Source organism: Pelodiscus sinensis, chromosome 14 (genome assembly GCF_052426305.1).
Source record: "Pelodiscus sinensis isolate ZL-2025 chromosome 14, ASM5242630v1, whole genome shotgun sequence".
Taxonomy (NCBI): domain Eukaryota; kingdom Metazoa; phylum Chordata; order Testudines; family Trionychidae; genus Pelodiscus; species Pelodiscus sinensis.
Window position 1 is genome coordinate 30,316,574 of NC_143065.1, and position 6,637 is coordinate 30,323,210.

General features: G+C 52.3%; 1 non-coding gene across 1 annotated transcript; it reads right to left on the reverse strand.

Moving 5' to 3' along the window:
• Positions 1 to 6,514: 6,514 nt before the first annotated feature.
• On the reverse strand, positions 6,515 to 6,587 carry TRNAR-UCG (transfer RNA arginine (anticodon UCG)). Its single transcript has one exon. It is a non-coding gene; the product is annotated as a tRNA-Arg (tRNA).
• Between the last annotated feature and the right edge of the window lie 50 nt (positions 6,588 to 6,637).

The following is a 6,637-nucleotide window of genomic DNA, read 5'->3' on the forward strand; positions in this document are numbered from 1 at the left end:
CCAGGGAAATTCCCCCTCACCAGCCACACCTGTCCCCGGGCATCGTGACGTGCTGGGAGGAGGGCATGGGGCTCTGGAACACCATTTGGGGCAGGGCTCACTGACCATGTTGCTCTCCTCTGCTTCTCCTGCAGTGGGACCCCCTGCCAGCGAGGGACCTTCCAGCCCCATCCCGCTGGCGCAAAGGATCCAGGGCCCATCGCAATGCTCCCGGTACCGCCACCACCTGCTCCGCCACCACGTCTGCGCGATTGAGCGCATGGAGCGCGCTCTGACAGACCGTGTCTGCACTCTCCTGGGCACCATTGCCGACCGGATGGGCCCTGTGCAGCAGCCCAATGCTACCAGGCCCCCCTCTGCCACTCCCAGCTCTCCGCCCGCTTCCTCCCCTGCCTTGCCCATGCCCCCTCCTGAGGTCCCCCACCCTCGGCACCTCCTGGTGCAGCCTGCCCCAACCCAGCACAAGGGGCAGAGGCGCCCCCGCACCCATGGGGGTGGGAGAGGCCTCCATTATCCATCATGAGACCCTCCCAGTTCAGGGTCCCCTCCTCCCCCCTCCTTCCAGTTCAGCGTCCCCTCCTCCCCCCTCCTCTCAGTTCAGGGTCCCCTCCTCACAGTGCACTCCCTTCCCCATGTAAATAAAAAAGTGCCTTATGTACAGCAAGTGCATTTTATTTATTGGGAGGTGAGGGAACGGTGGCAGGAAGGGCTGGTGATGGGAGCGGGAAGTGAAGGCACAGGGGAATCCCTGCAGTCAGAGGTGTAGGAGTGGCCTATTGTGGGGCCTGGTCCAGCATCACCCAGAGGGCTTCCCGGGCCCAAACCCCATGGCGGTTGGTCTGCCGGGTGGCAGCCATATGGGGCTGCTGGTAGGCCTGGCCATCACCTACTATCCACCCCGGGAGGAAGGCCTTCCCCCTCCCCTCAATAATATCGTGGAGCATGCAACATGCTGAGATGACCTCCGGGATGTGGTGCACCCCCATATCCAGGCGGGTCAGGAGCCACCTAAACCGGGCCTTCAGACGGCCAAAGGTGCACTCGACGGGATTGCGGGCCTGGTCCAGTTCGCTGTTGAAGGTGGCCTGGCTGTGGTCCAGGTGGCCGATGTATGGCCACATCAGCCAGGTGAATCCCCAATGACATCCCCAATGCTGAATTCCCGCTGGGGGAAATAGGTGCCCACCTCCAGCCTGTGGCACAGGCCTGAGTGCCTGAAGATGCAAGCATCGTGGGCCCGCCCGGACCACCCAACATAAATGTCCTGGAACCAGCCCAGGTGGTCCACTAGCGCCTGGAGCACCACGGAGCAGTAGCCCTTCCAGTTTATGAACTAGGCCGCTTGGTGCTCTGGCGCCTGCATGGGGATGTGGGTCCCGTCTACGGCTCCCCCACAGTTCGGGAACCCAAGGCTGGCAAAGCCGGTAATGGTGGTGTCCACGTCCCGGGGCGGATCACCCTCTGGAGCAGCACGTCATTGATGGCGTTGACGACCTGCAGAGGGATGCATGGAATGAGAGACAGTGCGTACATGGGCCCCTGGGGTGTGCTCACCCTCCCTTTGATGGCCCTTCCCCCCACGCAGGCCAGGGCCCTCTGCCCCCCCAGGATCTCCCCCTCCCCCACCAGCGGGGCTGTGTGCAGGAGGGACAGCATGACCCCCTGTGTGCGGGGCTTCCCCCTGCCCCTACAGCCTCCCCCTGCCCGGTCTGGCCCCTTCCCTCCCCCAGGATGAGCCCATGGTCCACGGAGGGCCTTACCTGCCGGACGACCACGCTGACGGTGGACCTGCCCATCCCGAACTGGTTCACCACGGGGCAGTAGCTGTCTGGGGTGGCCACTTTCCAGAGGGCAATCGCAACCCTCTTCTCCACGGGGATGGCGGGGCGCAGGTGGGTGTCCTGCTTTTGGAACACAGGGGTGAGTCAGGTGCAGAGCTCATGGAATGTCCCCCTGCGCATCCGGAAGTTCTGCACCCATTGCTGGTCTCCCCATTGTCCCAGCACCAGGCGCTCCCACCAGTCCCCACTAGTGTTGTACCTCCAGAGGCGCCTGTCAGTGGTGGGTTGCGGGTGCCTGAGCCCAGCTGCAGCCGTGGCGAGGTCCTGCACATGCTGCCCAGTCTCCAGCTCCTGCTGGAGCAATGTGGCTCCCTGGTGGAGAAGCTCCACAGCCTCTGTAATGGCCATGAGGCGCGGATGTTGCTGGCTGGGGTCCTCCTCCGGCTCCATAGCTGTGACGGTGGCAGCGAGGGTACCCAGGGCGCTTGCCAGGAACAGAGGTGACAGGTGCTGTTCTGGCTCTTGCTCCCTCAAAAGGGTGCGTGAGCATGCAGCTACAGGGAAACGGCCGTCCAGGAGTCCCTTTAAGAACGTTTCCCAGTGGGGGTCCAGCGCATGTCCACAGACACTGCTGGGTGACCTCTTGACATAGCTGATTTGCTTCCGGAGACACGTTCTTGCGCAAGGGCTTCCCACTAGTGTGGACGCTTTCTTGCACAAAAGCTCAGTGTTCTTACGATGCGGTTCTGGTCAGTGTAGACTTTTTCTTGTGCAAGAGATCTTGTGCAAGAGATATTCCTGCACAAGAACCCACCAGTGTAGACGTAGCCTTAGGTGCCTAGCTTATGGATGTTAGGTGCTTACATACTTTTGAGGGGCTGAGCCTTAGAGTGTAAAATTTCTGGGGAGAGGAATTAACACCGTGGCCAGGCTTTTATACCCTTGTACACATAACACTGTGCATGTGATAAAGAATAGCAATACATAAGGAAAGCTGAAGATTTCAACTTATAAATAGCAAGGTTCCCTAGGACAGCTGATGTCTGGAGAGTCTGAACAGAGTAGGTTAAAGTTGAATGCCTGCTATCTGAGATTTATTTTAGCACCAGAGACAGATGTTATTTTAGATTTTTTCCAACTATTACTTTGTAACTGCCTGTTAATAAATGATGTATTTTACAAATCTGCATCCTGGAGTCAAGTGATTTACATGTGAATCTGAATTATGTTGACCAGATGTCTCATTTTTAAAGGACTGTCCCATTTTTAAGCCCTCCTGCAGTGGTCCCAACTTTTTCTTAAAAACAGACAAATTGTTCTATATTTTCTGGCACTAGGGTTGCCAGATGCTTTCACAAAAAATCCTGAACATGGCAGGAGAAAAATTGGTTGAGCAAAAAACACCAAGGGACCAACCAAAGTTGTTGAGAAAAGAAAAAAAAGGTCACTGTGCCTTTAAAAATCCCCGCGCTCCTCACTCATTTTACATGTCTGGTATTTTCTGGGGTTTTTTTACCAGATAGGGGCCACTAATAAGGGACTGTCCAGGTGAAAACCGGACACCTGGCAACCCTATCTGGTGCCCCCCAGCCCATAAGTCAGATCCCTAATCACCAGCTGCCCTCCCACCAGCAGTGAGGGCAGGGGTCCAGTGGCTGAGGTTGGGGGTGGGAATGCAAAGCTAGTGACAGGGCAAAGATGGCATGTGGGGCTGCACATGCCCTCTTTGGACTCTCAGCACAGTCCCTGCTGTGTGCCATCTTTCAGCCAGCAGGACCCTGCTCCCTGTCCCATTTCCAGTCGGAGTTAGCAGTGGTAGCTGGTGAGTGCAGGCAAGGGCCAGTTAATGTGTCACCTCTGCTACCCATCCACGAGCTCTTTACATGCTCCCCCTTTCGCTAACCTCACCCTGCTTTGCCCCTTCACCTCCTAGCTCTGCTACTTCTCCATATCCCCACTGGCAGAGTCCCAGCACTGTGCAGAGAACCACCCCGGTCAGAGTGCTCAGCTCACCTACAGTCTGGCCAATAGGCTTCTTCCTTTCCTCACTGCCTTTCGCTGGCCTGTGCCAGGGAAAGCCCAACACCATCAGGCTCAGGGTGCTTGCTAGGAGGTGCTGAGACGTGCCTGGGCCAAAGCCCTTCACTGGCACAGAAAAGCCTCTCTGCCCCTCAGCTGGAGTGATGGGGTGGAGTGGAGTGATGGAGTGGAGTGATTTCCAGCCTGTTCAAACTTCAAATCTGCAGGCTCCTCGGCAGACCCCAGGGCAGGGTCTTAGCACCTTTTCCACCCAGCTTCCTGTCCTGGATCCTGCCCCCAGGAAGCGTGGGGCTGCTCCATCACTTATGCACTTTCCTCTGCTGAAGCACCTCTCTGGCCAGGTTCACTGAAGTCCCTGCAGCCAGGTTCCTGGTGCACAATTCAGCCTGAAGGCTTCACCTCCTTCCCACCCATGCTGTAGCTGGGAGGAGAGGACAGGAGGCAGCTGGGTTATATTGGTTACCAGCAGTAGCCTGGAGGTGTTAGCTGCCTTTTGACACTGTGTGGACAGGAAGGAACAAGCTGCTTCCAGCAGTGGGTGGGGCAGGGGAGAAGAAGAGATGAGTTCTGCAAAGTCAAGTTACCCCTCCCCACACTCCATTGTGACTGGAACCAAAACAAAAGAGGGCTGCTGGCCACATTCTGGTGTGTACCCTGGCAGAAATCTCTGGGGGGAGGTGATCCTGTGTGCCCTACCCAGATGTTGCCTCAAGAAGACGCGATGCCAGGTACCATGCGTGTGAACTGGTCCCTTCGGGCACCGCCTTCTGCTCTCCCACAGGAGAGGCAGGTCCATACTGAGGGTCCAGCCAAGAATGGAGGGCAGAGAGTGTTGGGTAGGAAGGTTCAGGTCAGCAGCTCGGTCGCTCCTTCGTGTGTGTGTGTGTGTGTGTGTGTGTGTGTGTGTGTGTGTGTGTGTGTGTGTGTGTGTGTGTGTGTGTGTGTGTGTGTGCGCGCGCGCGCGCGCGCGCCTTCTCTCCCCATAAGTAAATGCAGGAGATAGGGGTGTATGTCATCCCTTTCTGTGTGAACCCTAAAGTCTTAAAGATAAGAAGGTAAATAAAAATCCAACTATGTAGTATTTCTTTTTAATGCTGGGCTCAGTTAATTTGAACTTTTTTCTTGCACAGTTCTAACTGACTGCCATTGAACTTGCTTGAATGCGAGTAATTTTACCAAGTGTCCCGTATTCAGCATAGGGAAATATTGTCACTGTAGCCTCAACTGTTTTTAGTGCCATGGTCTTTGTCCTACCTTTGGGCTTTAGCATATTGAGATCTATGTGTTAAAATGCTCTCCTATCATTGGGCATGAGGGATAAGGAGCATCTGTACTAGTTTAGATTTCTTTTTTTTTTTTGGCACAAGGTCATTCCGCATCCAAGCTGGAGCCATGTAACTGTTTGTAGATCTTCAGATAATCATATATGATCATCCTGAAACACTTCCTTTTAAAAAAATTGCTAAGAAAAAAATAATGCAGGTATTAGCAAACACCTACACAAATCTGAGACTGCAGGACACAAGATGGAGACTGAAAACCCAAGACTATTGCATTCAGCATATGTAGATGTGGGAAATATTGTACTCTGATAAAAAGGGCAAAGAGTGAATTGCAAAAAGGGTGAATAAGAATGGAGCACATGGTGATACTGGGTTTCTCCTGAATATTCTCACGTTTAATAATGACATGCAATATTTTATATGCAAGAATGCACTGCTGTAGGGGATATCTGGGATACCCAGTATGATGGTGTTGACTTTAAAACAGACATTAATCCACCCCTATAGGGCAGGGTGTGGAATGTTTAGCCACTAACTTACCTAGATGTTGCAAACACTTGCAAGCATGGGCTCACTTTATTACTGTGAAGAAGCTTCAGGAGGTAGCTGAGTTAGTCTGTTACAGAAAAAAACAACAAATGGTCAACAACAGCGGCTGTGCCCAAGAAAGCTCATGATACCATCTACACGTTTTGCTAGTCTATAAAGTTCTACCAGACCATTTGTTGTTTTATTACTGTGAGTATTCTCATGGAACTCAATGGGGCTTCTCCAGGAAATAAAGAAAAGTAGAAGCATAAGCAGGGTTACCATATTTGAACGTTCATCTGTACTAATCTGTATGTATCTGTATGAATATCTACCAACTCACATTGCATTAATGTGATAATCACATTAATATAATGTGAGTTGGTAGAAACTGATCCAGATACACTCCTTCTCAGGAGTGTGTTCTTTTTTTAAAGTTCAAATATGGTAACCCTAAGCATAAGCGGAAATAGGCCTTATTCGGAGCCATTCGCCCACTTACACATCTGTTGTTGCATCACTATTAGATTTGGTGTGGGATATTCTGTGTTTTGGGATACACTCTCCAGGATCCTACTACCTACTGCTGTTATTGCAATTTCACCGAAATGGTTAAAAAAAACTGAAACTTGTTGAAAACAAATGCACATACAATTATGGCTCTTTTATATGCAATAGAAATAAATTTTGAATTCTTTCAGCTGTCTGTGTCAGGCATTATTTACAATTACTGAGTAGGTGAACTTTGCAACAGAACTGAAGTCGTGCTGACTCTTCCGTTCTGGGATTTTCCCTAGGGACGTTACTCTGGGATTCTTTCCTTTTCAAAATGTGTATTTATTTAAAAAAAAACTACTAGGTACTCACGAGTACCTTCCTTCGCGACCGCGGCAGGACTCGAACCTGCAATCTTCTGATCCGAAGTCAGACGCCTTATCCATTAGGCCACGCGGCCACCTTGTGTTAAAGACTCAGCAATTGTCCTAGGAAGCTGAAAAAACGTCC